Source organism: Marmota monax, unplaced genomic scaffold (assembly GCF_021218885.2).
Source record: "Marmota monax isolate L192 unplaced genomic scaffold, Marmota_monax_Labrador192_F-V1.1 WCK01_AAM20220418_F8-fsc00114, whole genome shotgun sequence".
Classification (NCBI taxonomy): domain Eukaryota; kingdom Metazoa; phylum Chordata; class Mammalia; order Rodentia; family Sciuridae; genus Marmota; species Marmota monax.
Genome location: NW_026694943.1, coordinates 528,263 through 546,040, shown reverse-complemented (window position 1 = coordinate 546,040; position 17,778 = coordinate 528,263). Strand labels below are relative to the sequence as shown.

The window sequence follows — 17,778 nt, the reverse complement described above, 5'->3', positions numbered from 1 at the left end:
GCCATAAAAGAGTCCTCCTTTGTAAATGACTTTTAGACCTATAAAGAGACAACCCAATCCAACTTAAAAGAAAATGAACTATAGACCACATATTTTCTTTTTCTTTATTATTATTATTTTATTTATACATGACAGAGGAATGCATTATAATTCTTATTACACATATAGAGCACAATTCTTCATATCTCTGGTTGTATACAAAGTATATTCACACAAATTTGTGTCTTCATACATGTACTTTGTATAATAATGTCCATCACTTTCCACTATCATTTCTAACCCCATGCCCCCTCCCTTCCCCTTCCACCCCTCTGCTCTATCTAGAGTTTGTCTGTTCCTTCCATGCTCCCCCTCCCTACTCCACTATGAGTCAGTCACCTTATATCAGAGAAAATATTTGGCATTTGTTTTTTGGGGATTGGTTAACTTCACTTTCATTATCTTCTCTAACTCCATCCATTTATCTGCAAATGCCATAATTTTATTCTCTATCATTGCTGAGTAATATTCCATTGTGTATATATGCCACATTTTTTTAATCTGTTCATCTATTGCAGGGCATCTAGGTTGGTTCCACAGTTTAGCTATTGTGAATTGTGCTGCTATAAACATTGATGTGGCTGTGTCCCTGTAGTATGCTGTTTTTAAGTCCTTTGGGTATAAACTGAGGAGAGGGATAACGGGGTCAAATGGTGATTACATTCCCAATTTTCCGAGGAATCCCTGTGCTGCTTTCCATATTGGTTGCACCATTTTGCAGTCCCACCAGCAGTGTATGAGTGTATCTTTTTCCCCACATCCTCACCAACACTTATTGTTATTTGTCTTCATAATAGCTGCCATTCTGACTTGAGTGAGATGAAATCTTAGAGTAGTTTTGATTTGCATTTCTCTGATTGCTAGAGATGATGAACATTGTTTCATATATTTGTTGATTGATTGTATATCATCTTCTGAGTGGTATTGGCACCAAAACAGACTGGTAGACCAATGGTACAGAATAGGGGACACAGAGACTAACCAACAAAATTACAATTATCTTATATTAAACAAAGCTACCAAAAACATACATTGGAGAAAAGATAGCCTCTTCAACAAATGGTGCTGGGAAAACTGGAAATCCATATGCAACAAAATGGAATTAAACTCCTATCTCTCACCATGCACAAATCGCAACTCAAAATGGATCAAAGACTTAGGAATAAAACCAGACACCCTGCGTCTAATAGAAGAAAAATTGGCCCTAACCTCCATAATGTGGGATTAGGCTCCAACTTCCTTAATAAGACTCCTTTGATGCAAGAATTAAAATCAAGAATCAATAAAACAATAAATGGGACTCAAACAAAAAAGCTTCTTCTCAGCAAAAGAAACAATCTGTGAGGTGAACAGAGAGCCTGCATCCTGGGAGCAAATCTTTACCCTTCACACATCAGATACAGTACTAATCACTAGGGTATATAAAGAACTCGGAAAGCTAAACAAACAAAAAATCAATAAATAGACCACATATTTTCAAGTGCATTAAAGTTTTGTAAGACTTATAAACCATTAAATATATTAAAGAATTATACAGTATATAATTTGTCTTCAGTTACTTCTTCCAATGCTCTCAGAATACACATCCTATAGGAATTTTGGCAGGGTACAGTATTAGTTGGGGGAATTTTCCAGTGAGATCTTCAATCTGGATGCAAGCCTAGTGCCCTTTACCAGTTACCAGAGGAAGCCTTCTGAGCTGATCACTGAGTTCCTGTATTACTTTATACTTTCCTATAAAGAGAAAAGAAAAGGGGATACTCACACCGAATAAAATAATGGCCCATATCCTTCAAAGGTAAGTTAAAGTTGCCTGAGTGGTGTGAACCCAAGGACATTTGGTATCGGAGGAAGACTCAGAAGCCTTAGCAATAGATACGTTAATTTTAAACTCTAGTTCTACTAAATGGCTCTGAGCCCTTGAGAAGTAAAATTTCTCAGTCTCCTTTCATGCATATTTCCATTTGCTCAGTTTAAATCCAGGGCCATGTTGTCATGGGTTTTAGGTCATTGTGAAGAACCAGAAAATTCTAATGCCTATACAGTGCTCATCAGATTCTTGATATGCCAGTCCTGAGAACATGGGAAGGGAAATTCATGGCATTTGATAGAATGTCAGAGGAAAGATGAATGGGATGCAAACATTGTGGGCAAACAGTTTCTTCACACACTACAAGGTAGAGGCAACTCAGCCATCTGTCTCCATTGCTTCTTCTCATCTTCATGGCCCTCTTCATTCTCTAGTTTCTGAAAGTAATCGACTTCACAAAAGACTTTGAGTCAGCAAGGTGCATTTACATTACAGGGTGGAGGGAAGGAGTTACTTTCTGGAAGTGTATAGAAAATTGCCACATAACAATTTTAAACCTATGAAAGTTTAAATATATGTTTTAGATATCCCTGTTACAGCTCAGATTTTTATCATTACACTTTTCAAAGAAAACAGTACTACATATATTTTACTGTGCATGATGAATTTTATTACAAGGTTTATTTGAAAACAATCCCTAAACTTGCAAATTCTGACTACAGAAGGCAAGGAACCAAAGATGCAACATAAGTGACATGAAATCTTATTTTTATTTGAAAACAGTAGTCCATGTAGATTTGTGTTACTGGGAAGTGAATTATATACAATTTGTGACTTACTTCTTAATTTTTGGATAGTTTCTCACTAAAAATGATAACTTGATCACTGTTCTATAAACTGAGTGCTGAAAAACGTAGTATTTAATGTTAGGAATAGCTAAGTGAATGTAAAAGTCACGGACATGCACACATTTCCTCGTGCTTCATGTATTCACCCATTTCCCAAAACCCCACAAAACTCTGTAAACCACTCATCATTTTACCATTGCTATACTTTTGACTTTTCCAGATTTTCATGGCTGGTGTTTTCCTTTAAAAGCATAATCACTAGCAAATATTTATTAATGCTCTCCCCATCCCACCGTTCACCCACCCACAGGCTCACTGTGCTGGGGATAAAACCCAGGTTCACGTACATGAACCTCTGAGCTATGTCCTCAGCCCCTTACATTTAGTAAGTATTCACAGTGTGGGTTTTCCTATACAATGTACTCTTCAGAAGTATCTTTCTTTGTTCTCAAACCAACCCTATTACAGCAGTATGATTATCATCCTTATTTTATAGGTGAGGAAACACAGAATGGCTAAGTACTACTCCTGAAGTTGTACATGGCTAATAAAAGGACTTTTCAGTTTAAAACAAGGGCTATTGGAGCCTAAAACTTTTGTCCAACCATAATGTTATAGTGTGAAATTCACACAGAATTAAGAAAATTAGAGACAGAGTGCCTACTCCAGAATGCTTCTTTAGTCTATTGTACTTAGTGGTTCTCTGCACAAAACAGTGAAACTCCTTTATAGCCCCCCCAAATGTATGACTTTGGTAGAAAAAATATGCCAATACCAAAGAGTAAAGAAGGAGGAAGGAAGGCAGAAACATGTCAGGTCGAGGAACTGGTGCAGTGGCTGTGTTAGGTTTTTCTAGAAGTCACGTAATACCCCTAATTCCACTTACCCTGGAAAAGTTCATTCCAGGGGTGCACATTTCTTTATGATTTTTCCTTAGGGGGGATTGTGGTGTTCAATGCTAGTATATTTTTATTCACATTATAAATTTACTCAATAAAATAGTCATGTTTAAAGTTTAGTTCTGTACATTCTTTTGTAAAGTGGCTATTAATGTAGGCCTCAACTATTATTCACGCCATGTCTTTTTTTCTTTACAAAATCTCAAATAAGGGTCTTTCAGCAGCTTCCCATCAAACCCCTCAAATTAGCCATTAGATAAATTACTGTAGTTAAAATAAAACCAACTTTTTTTTTTTAATATTGAAAATGTTCTAATGCGAATTCAACCTATGAACTGATGGATAAATCAAGCATTCTGAGTATTTATATGTCTTGGAAACCAAGAATCAAATATTTAAATGATCATTTAGGATGCTGATGTGAAGTTTCTGGGAGAAAAAAAATCATTCTTCCCAGTGGGAAAAAAAGATTAATTTTCTTTTAAAAAGTGAAAGATGACAATGTATTAGGAAACACAAAAGATAATGCCTATGTAAAATTATTTGCAAATGTTTCCCATGAAGCTGTAGCATCACAGGTGGAAGTGAATGATGTAGCTATTCTCAGCGTGAACTGCATCATGACTGTGTGTACATGACTCTCAATGGAAGACAGTGTTAGGCATTTCCTTCTTCATTATCAAGAGGCTTAATTTGTCCATAAGAGTTCTTGAAAATAATTGAATTATTTTTCTAGGCCTGCCATAACAAAGTACTATAAATTTGGTATCCTAAATTAAAACAGAAACACATTATCTCACAGTTCCTGAACACAGAAGCTAGAGAAGAAGGTGTTGGCAGGGTTGGTTTCTTCTGAGGGCTGTGAGGGAGAATTTGTTCAGGGTCTTTCCCAGCTTCCTGCAGTTTGCTGGTCATCTTTGGCATTCTTTGCTTTGCAGATGCCTCGCCCTGATTTCTGCCTTCATCATTACATGCCCTTTCCCCCATATCTTCACAGGGTCTTCCTTTTGTGTGTGTGAGACTCTGCATCCAAATTTCCCTTGTATATAAGGACACCAGTTGTATTTAAGGTAGGTATGGATTTGGAGCCTTGCTCAGGACCTGGCTTTAACTTGATTACCTCTGTAAAGACACTGTTTGCAATGAGGTCACATTCTGAGGTATTGGAGGTTAGGAATTGAAAATGTCTATTTTGAGAGTCCCAGTTGGACCCCCAGTGGTATCACGGAGATATCTGTTGCCAATACAAACCCTGACAGCTGTTTCATGCCATAATCTTGTTCCTTTTTCTGGTCCTTCCCAATCACTCTCCTCTCAACAGTTTTTCTGGATGACTTTGGCTGTAAGAATGTACTGGGAAAGAATGAGGCTGGGGTTTACATTAAGCAGGAGACTGAGATGTTTCTGGAAAACTTATACAAAATTTATTCTTTGACTCACATGAAAAGATGTAATTTTTGCAAATGTTCTCTATAACATACTGATCAAGAGGTCACACTCTGGGTTTGGGCCAGTTTATGGAAAAACTAAAAGCACTGTTTCCTTGGGAAGATTATTTATTATCTCTGAGTTCTAGAGCCTTCATCTTTAAAATGGGGATATTAATATTGATACTTATTTCATGTAATTTTTTTGAAAATTAAATGGGATAATTTATGAAAAGGGTTAAGGATAATGTTTTTCATATAATAAGCACTCAAAAATGTTATTTCATATAATTGTTATGTACTTATTATTATTTTTGTTCTCCAAAGCAAGGTATAGGTTTCACTCTTAAGGAGTTTGCATTTTATGAACTACAACTTGAAAATTGATATAAGATTTTATTCCAAGTTCACTTTTATGTCCTTAGGATTTATTTCTCTTTTTTCTTTATCCTTTCTTTCTTAGAAATTTCACTTCACTGCTTACAGTGTCACTTCTATATGTATTACTCTGAAATCCTTATCTTTATCTCCAAACACTTTTATGATACTTATCATATTCTACTTTGGATCAGAATTATTTACAAATATGTATATTTCACATTATGAGGAATCAAAATAAATTATCTTTATACCACCTACAATGCTTAACAGGGGAGCTGGCATATAGTAGGTGCACAGTAAATATTTGCAGATGGATGTTTGAGATGATAACTCAGAATTCAAAGTCAATCCAAATGATTCAGGACTCAAAACATCTTCTGACTTAAAGGAAAAAAGATTATTTTCACTATTCTTTCTTTCTTCTTTTGAAAAAGCACCTAATCCTTATCTTTCCTCAAATCTTGTGGCTCTGGAGGTACAGCCAATTAAGGGATCTTCTCCAATCTTGGCCACAGGGATGGGCTTGTTCGCAGGCTGAATTACTCATAGGGCCCTTAGATCTGGCACAGTAACTTTTTAAAGATGAGTATGTGTTTTGTTCAGTGTTCAACAGTCTTCCTTGAACTTTCTTTATGGATATGGAAGGAGAGAGCAAAAGAGAAATATATAATTAATTACACACACATACACACACATACATATATATGTACATATATCTATATTTAATTGGTGTACCCAATATTGTGTAATTTGAAATTGTAGGTAGTTTTGTCTTTATAATACACAAGAGGTTTGTCTGCACCTATACAGAACATGGTGAACCCTCAGAACAAAGGAAAGTGAAACCAGCTAACACTTATAAGTCCTCTGGATCCAGCTATTACTAAACTCAGATCTACCTATGGTCTTTCCAGTTAACTTTTTATTTTGCTTATGCTAATTGTAAGTTGTTCTTTTCTCACTGGAAGAAGATGATGATGATGATGATGATGATGATGATGATGATGATGATGATTTGTACTAGGGATTGAACCCAGAGGTGCTTAATTGCTGAATCATAACCTCAGTCTTTTCAAAAATTTTTATTTTAGGACAGGGTCTCACTGAGTTGCTTAGGGACTCACTAAGTTGCCGAGTCTGGCCTTGACATTGAAATCCTCCTGTCTCAGTCTCCCAAGCCACTGGGATTACAGGCTTATGCCATTACGCCAGGCAATTGGAAGAATTTTGATTAATACAAACAAGTAGTTTTATTTCTCAGTCTCTTTGCTTAACATACTCCATTGAAAGTAGTTTATATTAGCAAGTAAATTATTTTCTCTATGTATTCAAGTAGCAAAATCTTACTGAATGTTTTGTTTTTGTATGGACTTTTAGTGAAACAAATGGATCTGAACCTTTTATGTCCAAAAGAAACCATATTCACACAATTAGTACTTCAAATATTTATCTTCCATGCTTTGAATAGCTTTTGTTGCCCTAGGATGTGGCATGAACAATATTATTAAGCACCATATGTGTGTGTACTGTGGCAGAGTTAGTAGATGGTCTCTTTCCTCATGGAGCTCATAGTGTATCAGAGAAGATAAGGAATCCATACACAAGCCAGCAAAATAGAACAGTACCAGTATCCAGTCAATAATTCATGCTGGACTCAGAAGGATGTTTGGAATACTAAAAGATAAGAGGAGGTGGGGAAGAGGATTGGGAAATTCCAATGGTGACATGGCATGAACAAAAGTAGAGAAATGGAAAGTAAAATGCAAATGCATAATTTAGAGGTCAATGATTCATCATCCATTTGGCTTGGGAGGTGATTCCTGTAGGGAAGAGATGGAGCCTAAAACTGAACAGTTAAACTGTGGTCATATTTTAAGAAATATCAGGCTATGGAGATTTTGGCTTAAGGGCAAGGAGAGTGGCTAAAGCATTTGGGTGGATGGGAATTTCAGTGGGGTTGAGGTAATATTTAGGTGTCTTAGGTCACGGGTCTATAGTCCTCTGCCCTAGGGACTTTTTAGGGTAGAAGATACAGGAGGGGGTCTTGCCAGGAGCTATTGAGACACTTGAGGCATGAAGTAGTAGTGAGTGCTCAGATGTGTTTAATGCCAAGAAAGGACAAGGAGAACACATGAGAGGAGGCAAATTGGGAAGAATGAAACAGACTGGATGAATGAGATGAGGCAATGAATTTTGAGCTATAGTACAAGGTAGAATTTGGGGAGAGAAGGGAAGAATTAGGAAATTTATAAATTCTGTCCAGATAGACACTGATGCAATTGTGTATTTACTTTATTGTCATTTGGTTAATGTATTTCCTCATTATAGAATAGATGCTCCTTTAATTAGAGGACCATTTCAGTATTTTCAGTTGTTTCTTATCTATTATTAAACACAGTGCCTGGTCCATAATAGGTTTCAATAAATATTTGCCAAATGAATGAACATTTTGCATGATTTATAAACTTCAATTCGGTATACACATTAAATTAGCAACATTTATTTGAGTTGAAAATAGTATATAAGTTTGGAGCATATTGGAGTATTGAAGCAATTCTCCAAGAAATGTTATAGAGCTAGTATTTTTTCTAATCTCATTGAAGTATGATTGACAAAATTTTATTTATTTAGGTTTAGGTTATGTTGTGATGTTTATATATATATATATATATATATATATATATATATATATATAAAATGTTTGTCATATATAATTTAATATATGTAATCATTGAAAAATGATTGTCATAATCAATCCATGTCACATATCCATTCCCTTTGTTTTTTTGATGTAGTGAAAACATTCACAATCTACTCTTCTAGCAATTTGAAGTACACAAAACATTGTCATTAACTATAGTCACCATGCTTTGGCAGCAGCTCTCCAGAACTTATTCATCCTATCACTGAAAACTAGTGCCCTTTGACCATTATCTTCTCATTTCCCCCATCCTGGTCCCTGGTAACCATCCTTCTACTCTATTTCAAGAAATTTAGCTTTTTAAGATTCTACATGTGAGATTGTACAGTATTTACCTTTCTGTGCTTGGCTTATTTCACTTAGCATAATGTCCTCAAGCTTTATCCATATTGTTGCAAGTAAAAGAATTTCTTTTTTTTAAGGCTATATAATAGTATGCATGCGCACGCACACACACACACACACACACACACACTACAATTTCTTTATCTGTTGACAGACACTTATGTTGTTTCAATATCTTGCCTATTGTGAATACTGCTGAATACTGTCCAGAAATCTTTTTGAGATACTGATTTCATTTCCTTTGGAAATATGCCCAGAAGTATAATTGCTGGATGATATGGCAGCTCTATTTTTAATTTTTTTGAGTTACTTCCATACTGTTTTCAATAATGGCTGTACCAATTTATATTACCACAAGCAGTGTGCAAGGATTCCCTTTTCTCCACATTCTTGTGAACACTTGATTTCTTTTGTCTTTTTGGTAATATTCATTTTTACTGGACTGGATGATATCATCTCATTGTGGTTATCATTTGCATTTTCTTCATGACTAGCAATGCTGAGCATCTTTTCATACACTCATTGACCATTGGGTTTCTTTTTGAAGAAATATCTATTCAGGTACTTTGTCCATTTTCTAATTGGATTATTAGCATTATTAATGTTGAGTTATATTAGATAGTTATATGTTTTGAATATTAGCTACTTATTAGATATGTAATTTACAAATATTTTCTCCTATTCTGTCAGTTCACTTTTCATTTTGATGATTGTACCCTGTGCAGAAACTTTTAATTTGATATAGTCCCACTTCTTTAGTTTAGCTTTTGTTGTTTTAGGTGTCAAAAAAAAAAAAAACAATTGCTGAAACAAATGTTAAGAAATTTCTCTCTTATTTTCTTTTAAGAGTTTATGGTTTTACATCTTATTTGTAAGTATTTAGTTCATTTTGAGTTGATTTTTTGTATATACAGTAAGAATGAACTTTTTTCTGTTTGTGTGTGGACATCCAGTTTTCCCTACAACTTTTATTGAAGAGTATATAATTTCCTCAGTGTGTATTCTCATTTCTAAACAAAGAAGAAAATAATATCTTCGGGAAAATGTTTCTGAAGTACTCAGTGTTAGAAAAACATAAAATTCAAAATATTTATGAAGTCAACCACAAGATTATAATTTGCTTTCTGCTCTGCTGAATCCTATGTCAAGGAATTCTTGCTCTATAAAATTATTGTGCAATTTTCAATTTTTGCCACACTATGTTACTGGAAATTATCCTTAATTTCTGCTTGAACATCTTAAATTTTGGAGTCACTCCTAAATTCAAATGCCAGCTGTGTTTCTAACTAGGTATATGATTTTAGGCAAGTCACTATCCCACTGATCTTCAGTTTTGTCTCTGAAATGGGAAAAATAGTGTGTACCTGCCCTCTTCATTGTATTGGTATGAAGATTAGTAAGATATTGTATTGTAGTTTCTGGCATGGTGCCTGGCACATGGAAGGTAGTCAGTATATATTTTTTTATTATTACTTGTGCTATTACTTCTACAATTATTAACTTCATGCATAAACTTTTCATAGGAGGGACTACATCTTATGCATCTCAGACCTAATGTTCAACTTACTGTAAACCCAACCCTTAGCACAAAGATGTTTGCAGAATTGAACTAAGATCTTCCTATTGAGGATTGCAAATGATAAAAATTAAAATCTATGGAAGAAAGGAGTTCAGTGTGTGTAATTATTTAGTCATGCACTTTAAATTCAGGTTAAACACACATGAAGGTCAAAGGATACTTTCTAAATATTACCTATACAGAGAGGTGGATTTAACTATAAATAGAGGCACTGGCTGGGCTGGGGATGTGGCTCAAGCGGTAGTGCCCTCGCCTGGTGTGCGTGCGGCCCGGGTTCGATCCTCAGCACCACATAGCACCACATACAAACAAAGATGTTGTGTCCGCCGAAAACTAAAAAATAAATATTAAAAATAAATAAATAAATAGAGGCACTGGCAAACATATTCTAGGAAAATAATGATGAGATTATGCAATCAAAAGGAGATCTTTACTATTACTTTGTTAAAAGCTGACTACATATATTCAACTCTGTGAGTCCTTTTTAAACATCCCTGTAATAGGAAAACTGAGTTGCTATTATGAATCTGTGCATAACAAATAATGCATAACATTACTTAGCTTATGTAATGACAAAAATGTGTGGAATAATTGGCTATGTTATAATAAGATCCTTTTCTGCTACATCATGTAGATGTGTTATATCAGAAGGTCAGTGTCATTGGTATTTCTATTGGGGAGCTTTCATTTAAAATAACACATATATTACAGAAATGATTTTTTCAATAATGACATAAAAAGTAAAATTGTTATGCATTATAGGAATAATTAAACATTTTTGTACCAATTGCTGTACTTTAGGCTGAATAATGCTAGTCATTTTGGTACTCTGCTGAAGTCCCCTTTTTTGAGCCTACACTGAACCTGTAATACTTATGGAAAGAGTAACCATAGCAACCTATATTGATGTCACAAGCTCAGGCTTCTGACTTCATTGCATAATGCAGTAGCAACTGGATTTGCAGCAGAAACACCCTGCTAAAGAACAAGTATCTTGATACACAGCAAAAAGGACAAAGAAAAACAGCAAGTTGTAGGGGGTTGAATCCTGGATTGTGAGTCAGATTGCCTGAGTTCTTATTTTAACCCTGCCTCTCACTTGTTGCCTTGTTTTTGAGTAATCGTGTTTACATGTGTGCACTGAGATTTAAAGCAAAAAATCTCCTGTGTCTGCGATGAACATAGCAGAGAAAAACCCAGAATATCTAATGCCTTGCATTTAGTAGAAAGCTCAATAAAGCTAAAACATCCTAAAAATAACTTGGAAAGGAAGAAATTCTAGTGCCTTGTAATAGGTAAATAGCTAGCTCATAAAGATAAAGAGGACACTTTGAAATAAACAGCATATAGCTAGGTTTTCTATTTTTATTTTTTTGAAATAATAATGGGTAAAGGACAAGATTGATGTCTCTGTCTTAATTTTAGCAAGAGTACAGAAAACTCATGAATATGTTACTATATTAATATAGTTATATTTATTTAAAGATTTTTTATATACTTAGAGTAAATTAAAATATTAATCTGAATCTATTAATGGGTATGGTGCTTATGTTCATATTGTATGTATTAAATAATAAATGTTTCTTAATTTACCATATAAATATTAATGCTTATTAGAAAATATCTGAATGAGTGAAATGAAATTTCATGGAAGATGAAATTCTTTAAAAATACTAGTGATATCTTATTTTTAAAAGAAAAACCTGACCTTTCCATTAAATTCTATAATCTATTCATTATTTCCACTGGTCTAGTTTTTTACTATAAATTTTAGAATTGAGATACAAATATTTTGGAATTTGAAAATACATTTAAACTCATTGACTTCCTTACCAAAAACTAAGGTGAAAACATGATATAGTTACTAATTTTCACTTTATCCAAAGCAACAAGGTTGAACATTTTAATAGAGAACCCTTTCTACTCCTTCTTTCCACGTGTTCAATCATTTCAAAATATCAGCAAAAAATTTACCATGCCATAAAACTTCATTAGCTCAATTCTATGTTGAATAAACCTCATAAAGATATAATTTGTCAAGTCTCAGGAAAAATTTGTTACTATTGAAAAATGTAGCATGAGGTACAAGTTGTGAGAATGTTTTTTGAACAAGCACTTAAAGAATGCAACTTAATTCCATATTATAATGCAGCACATGCATCTTTATGTGTCTTAAAATCCTTGTAAAAATCTTTCAAAAATGGAATTTTCATATAGTGTTTTGTAGAATATTAAGAGTGCAAATTAATTCTTTCATTATAGCTATCAAGCCTATATAATCATCAAATTTTATTTTCATTTTCTTTTTTTTTTTGATAGAGTTGGGGATTGAGGCCACAGCCTCACATATGCTAGGCAAGCACTCCAGTACTGGACTATACCACTAGCCTGTGATTTTTTTTTTTTTAATACTGGCAAAAACTTACTTGTGTGCTTGTGTGAGTTTAATTCAACAAGTTTTTATTGACTATAGTAACACGAAAACGTCCTAATATATGTAGCAAAATTTTGCAAAAAATCAGGTAGTTTTCTCCATTTTTAAAGAAACAATCTTAAGCCAAGAGAGCAATATTGGTTACTCTCTGAACTCTACTTGGTCCTTGTGCTAAATTCCACCATTTCCTAAACATAGCCCTTGAAATACTGGAGACTCAACACCCACTGCAAAAATCATCAATTATCAAGAACTCATAATTGTAGAAGGAGATTCAAGGTTGTTTTTTTTTTTTTAAATCAAACTGGTCTGATATATTTTAATCTGTTTTGCAAAGTTAATTGGGAAAATAATTTAAACCTCAACCCTGTACTTGTTCTATCACATCAGATTGTCTTCACACTGCTTCATGACTTCCACCCAGAGTCACTTCTCTGCCTAATGCCAACAATTCTGCACTATCCATCCCTCAAGATCTATCTGTTCTTTTGGCAAAATTTGTGACTATAAATTCAATTTGGCTACTGATGGATATTCAGTCAAATTCATTCGATATTACAAAATGTCTATAAATGCAGAAGTTTGTAGTATATAAAAGGTAGTATTTTTAGAAAACTTTGCTGGGATGACATTAGTTTAAAAAGTAAAACAACTAGAAAACAAAATCAAGTATATGGTATTGCAGTCAAAACAATGCCTAAGAACTGAGGGGATTCCAGGAAAAGAGATAATCAGAAGCAAAGAGGCCACAGACTTAGACTTAGTACAAGAATATTTCTTAGCAGAAGTAGCTAAGGTGTTTGTCCTTCATAGACTTTGTCCCATGTTTTCTTTCTTGCTGTCTGTCTTGCTTTCATTCTCTTCCGGTTGCACATAAATCTTGTTTATTGCTGAAATACTAAGTAGAATAGTTGAGCAAAAGTAAAATAAAAGGATAATCCTATGATCAAAAAAAGTATCTATAGCATCTTTTGCAGATTCTTTTTCAAACATTTTAAACTTATATGTAGGTTTAAATATTATCCTTAAAAAAATGGAAGCGCATTCTGCATATGGCTTTATAACTTTTATTCTTATGTGACAGTTTTTATTCTTTTTATTCTTATGCAACAATGTTGTGTGACTATTTTTCTGTGTTTATAATTTGAGACTTATCTGAATTTAAGTTACATAAAATTCTATTGTTTGGGTATACTATAATTTATTTAATCTTTATGCTATTCTTAGATCTTAGTCAATTCCCAATTTCTTGCTAGTATAATATATATAAATTAGAATATACACATAATTAAGCGTATATATGCAAACATATCTGTGCTCTTAACATTCTTATTATACAATCTTGAACACTGTACAAAGTTTTATTTAATTGAAATTTTTTTTTGTTCAAATTCATTGAGGCAAAATATACATATGCTGTCATTTTCTGATTGTAAAACCCTAGAAGTGGAATTGCTGTGTTAAAGGGTATAACTTGTTGACAAATTGATTCTAAGAAATACATCAGTTGAAAATATTATTAGAATGAGACTTATTTCCCCACTTTCATACTATTGCTGAGTATAATTTTTAATCACAGCAAACTGTTAAAAAAAACAATAGTACTTTTAAAACTTTCGTTTTTATTTGGGATCTTGTGTTAGTAAATTTTCATGTGTGAGTTTCATTCAATTCAATGTAGAGTTCTTATTTTAATTGATCATACATGTCCTTCAATTAGTTACCAATTGAGTGTTGGTCTGTTTCTTAGGGATTTATATAAATTTATAATTTATATAAATTATAGCCTTTATATTAAGGTTATAATTGACACATATCACATTAACTTGTGTTATAATTAGCTATCTGTCTTTTATATCTGGTTTTCATTTGTTTCTTTTTTTCATGTTTTTATGTACATAGTATGTTTTTGCTTCAGATTTTGGTGTCATAACTCCAAAGATCATATAAATATTTGCCTACTTTTCCTAATATTGATTTTCTTTTCATTTTATTGGTTTTTTTTCTTTCTAGAGTTTGTATTGACTTAACAAGTTTAATTTCATTTAAATTTTTTCCCAAGTATCTTATTTTTCTTCTTGTCATAAATTTGAATGTGGTTTTAACAATTCTGCTCCATGATCTAATGTCAGTATCTTACTGTTTTATTTACTAATTATGTTAAGCTTTTGGTATAATACTTACAATAATTTCATAAAATGAATTAGAAAATATTTGCTTTCTTTTTAATGAGTATGCATAAAGGGGTATTGTACAGTAATTCTTTTCTTTTACTTGCCTTTTTCTTTAAGTGTTTTATTTTTGTTGCATCTTCATGAGTTTATTTTTAACTACTGTGTAATATTTGTTTCATTGAACGTATAATACTTTGTTATCTGGCATTTGGATTAGTCTGGTTTTTTCAAATGCTTTATATTCATCTAATTAGATGATTTTTTTGAGAGAGAGAGAGAGAAGAGAGAGAGAGAGAATTTTTTTAATATTTATTTTTCAGATTTCAGTGGACACAACATCATTATTTTATTTTTATGTGCTGCTGAGGATCGAACCCAGCGCCCCACGCATGCCAGGCGAGCACGTTACCTATTGAGCCACATCCCCAGCCCACGAGGTGATTTTAATTATTTATTTTTTCTTAAGAGCTGAATGCAATTCATTGATAGATATTCTAATGATAAACCACTTGCATTATTGCATAAATTCAACATAGTCATGATAGTATCATTTTCTGCACTGCTAGGTTAATCTTAATGGTATTTTGTTTAGGATTTTTCCACCTATAGTCTTCTCAGAGAGTTTTCTTTCTCATATTTACCTAATATTTGATGTTAATATCATACTTTCCTTAAGAAATGAATTTGGGACATTCCTTAATTTTTTTTTTTTTTTTGCTGGAAAGGAAATTTTATCTTTTATATACTTAATCATTACTGGTAAAATTGCCTGTTAAAACTGTGGGCTTTTCTTGTTGTTTGGGAGAGGTGTGACTCCTTGAGTTTTATGGTAGACTTGTGTTCTTGGTCTTATTTGTTTTGAAGAGGAATGGAAAAATATTTAAATTACTGATTTGAATTTACTTATAGTCCTACTCATGTTTTCTATTTTTTTCAACCCATTTCATTCCTTTTTCCCCATAAATACTAAAATTGAACAATTAAGTATATCACTTATGGTAACTTTGAAATTATTTTGTTTTTGAGGTCTGTTCATTTAGAAAAGATAAAAACATTTGAAAAAATATGTAAATATATGGAAAGAACATATAAGATCTAAATTATGATTTTCCAACCTATTTTAATTTATCTACTCCAATTTCATTGAAATACAGAATTGAAAACTTGGGACTTACTGAGTTAATCAGTCCTATTTGGTATGTTTTATTTTTTTCCAGAAATTTATTTATTTTCAAGTGTTTATTAATTTTCTGTATTAAAAATCTGAGCTATAGTCTTTTTAAAAAATGTTTTGTTTATTTTTAAAAATCAGTATCACTAGAGATGGTACACACATTTTATCAGTCTTCAGTGTACCAACTTCTGGCTTTGTTAACTGTTCTTTTTATCTTTTCCTGTCTAATAGAGTACCCTCAATATTTAGTGGCCTAAAATAACCACCATTTCATTACATCTCATGATTCTGTGGGCCAGAAAATTAGGCAGAGTTCACCTGGGTTTTCTTTATCTCTTTTTGGAATTTACTGGATTTCAGTGTTGATATTCAGCTGTTGGCTACTCTGATTTTGAAGAAACCAAAGATCAGGCTTTACTCATATGCCTGGTGTTTTATTAGGATGCTACAGAGTTAGTCTTAGCTGGGTTTCTTCTTTTGTCCCTGTACCACAGGACCTCTTCCTATGTCCTCTCCTGCAGAGTACCAGTCAGACTTCTTTCATTGCAACCAAGACTCTAAAATGTTTCAAAAGATGGAAAGTTAAGTTGCAAGTCCTCTTAATGGCTAGACACAGAACTGGCTGGGCATCACTTTTGTCATAACCTTGGTCTAAGGAGTCACAGAGAAAAGATTCAGGGGAGGGTAAATATATGCCTTCTCACTGGAATGAACGTTAAAGAAATGGTGCCATTTTCATTCTATTACAGTGATCCCATTGCTTTTTAGCTTTCTATTTCAACAATCTGTTCTTTATTTCTTCCTTCCATTTTCTTTGTTTATAATCTGTTGAGTTTCCTCTACACTCTAACTTCTTAAATTGGATGCCTATATAATTTTCACTATTTCTTCTTCTAATAAAAGTACAAAAGTCTTCAATTTTTGTCACTATTGTTTTTACTGCCTTTCAAGTTTTAACAACATTCGTAATGTGCTCCCCATTCAGTTACAAGTAATTCTAATGATCTATTGTCATTTCCCCTATGACTTGTGATTTATTTAGGCACAATTTTAAAATTCTAATCATGTAGATTATTAACAATGTATTTGCATCCCAACAAGTAAACAGATTTATGAATTAATCAGGAGAATTTGAATACCCACTAGATATTTGAGGAGTTTAAAAAGATACATGAATATATTGTGGCAATATTTTTAAAACATGCCTCCTTGCTGGGGTTGTGGCTCAGTGGTAGAGCGCCTGCCTCGTACATGTGAGGCCCTGGGTTCGATCCTCAGCACCACATAAAAATAAATAAATAAAAACAAATATATCTTGTCCATCTACAACTAAAACCAAACCAAACCAAACCAAACAAAAAAACAACCACAACAAAAAAATGCCTCTTTTCTATGGAATTACAGACAAATATTTATGGATGAAATTTGTTCAGAAAAATATGTATGGGAGTGAGTACACAGATGATAAAAGATTGGCTATGAATTAAGCAATTGTTGGATGATACCTTTACAATCCATATAGTATTTCATCTACTCCTGCATATGTTAGAATTATTTTGTAAAGAAGTTAAATATTTATCTCGTAATGATAGTTCCTGATTGCATTGTAGTCAAAGAATATAGAATGTAACACACACACACACAGACATATGTGCTTACACATGTACATATGGAGAATAGCTCTATATATTCAATTTTGATAAATGTACCATGTGTTCTTGAGAATAGTATGAAATATCTATATGTATCTATCATTTATCCTATCTATCTCTATAGATAAATATCCATTAAATCAAGTATGGTTATCTAAGCTTGTCATGTTTTAAAGATCTTTTTCCCTGTTCAGACTTTCAATAATGAGAAACATGTGTTTTATTTTCATAATATAATAATTTGTTAATTTCTCTCTGTAGTTCGATGACTGTTTTGCATTGTGTAATTTGAAGTTATTCTCTGGGTTAATATTA

The 17,778-nt window shown here is 32.9% G+C and overlaps 1 long non-coding RNA gene across 2 annotated transcripts in view; it reads left to right on the top strand.

The window, feature by feature from the left end:
* Positions 1-10,976: 10,976 nt before the first annotated feature.
* Positions 10,977-17,778, top strand: part of LOC131423528 (uncharacterized) — a 234,993-nt gene continuing 228,191 nt past the window's right edge. For both annotated transcript variants that reach the window (XR_009225224.1, XR_009225223.1), the window contains exons 1-2: positions 10,977-11,084; positions 14,958-15,074. This is a non-coding gene — a long non-coding RNA (uncharacterized LOC131423528). The remainder of the gene's footprint in view (positions 11,085-14,957; positions 15,075-17,778) is intronic.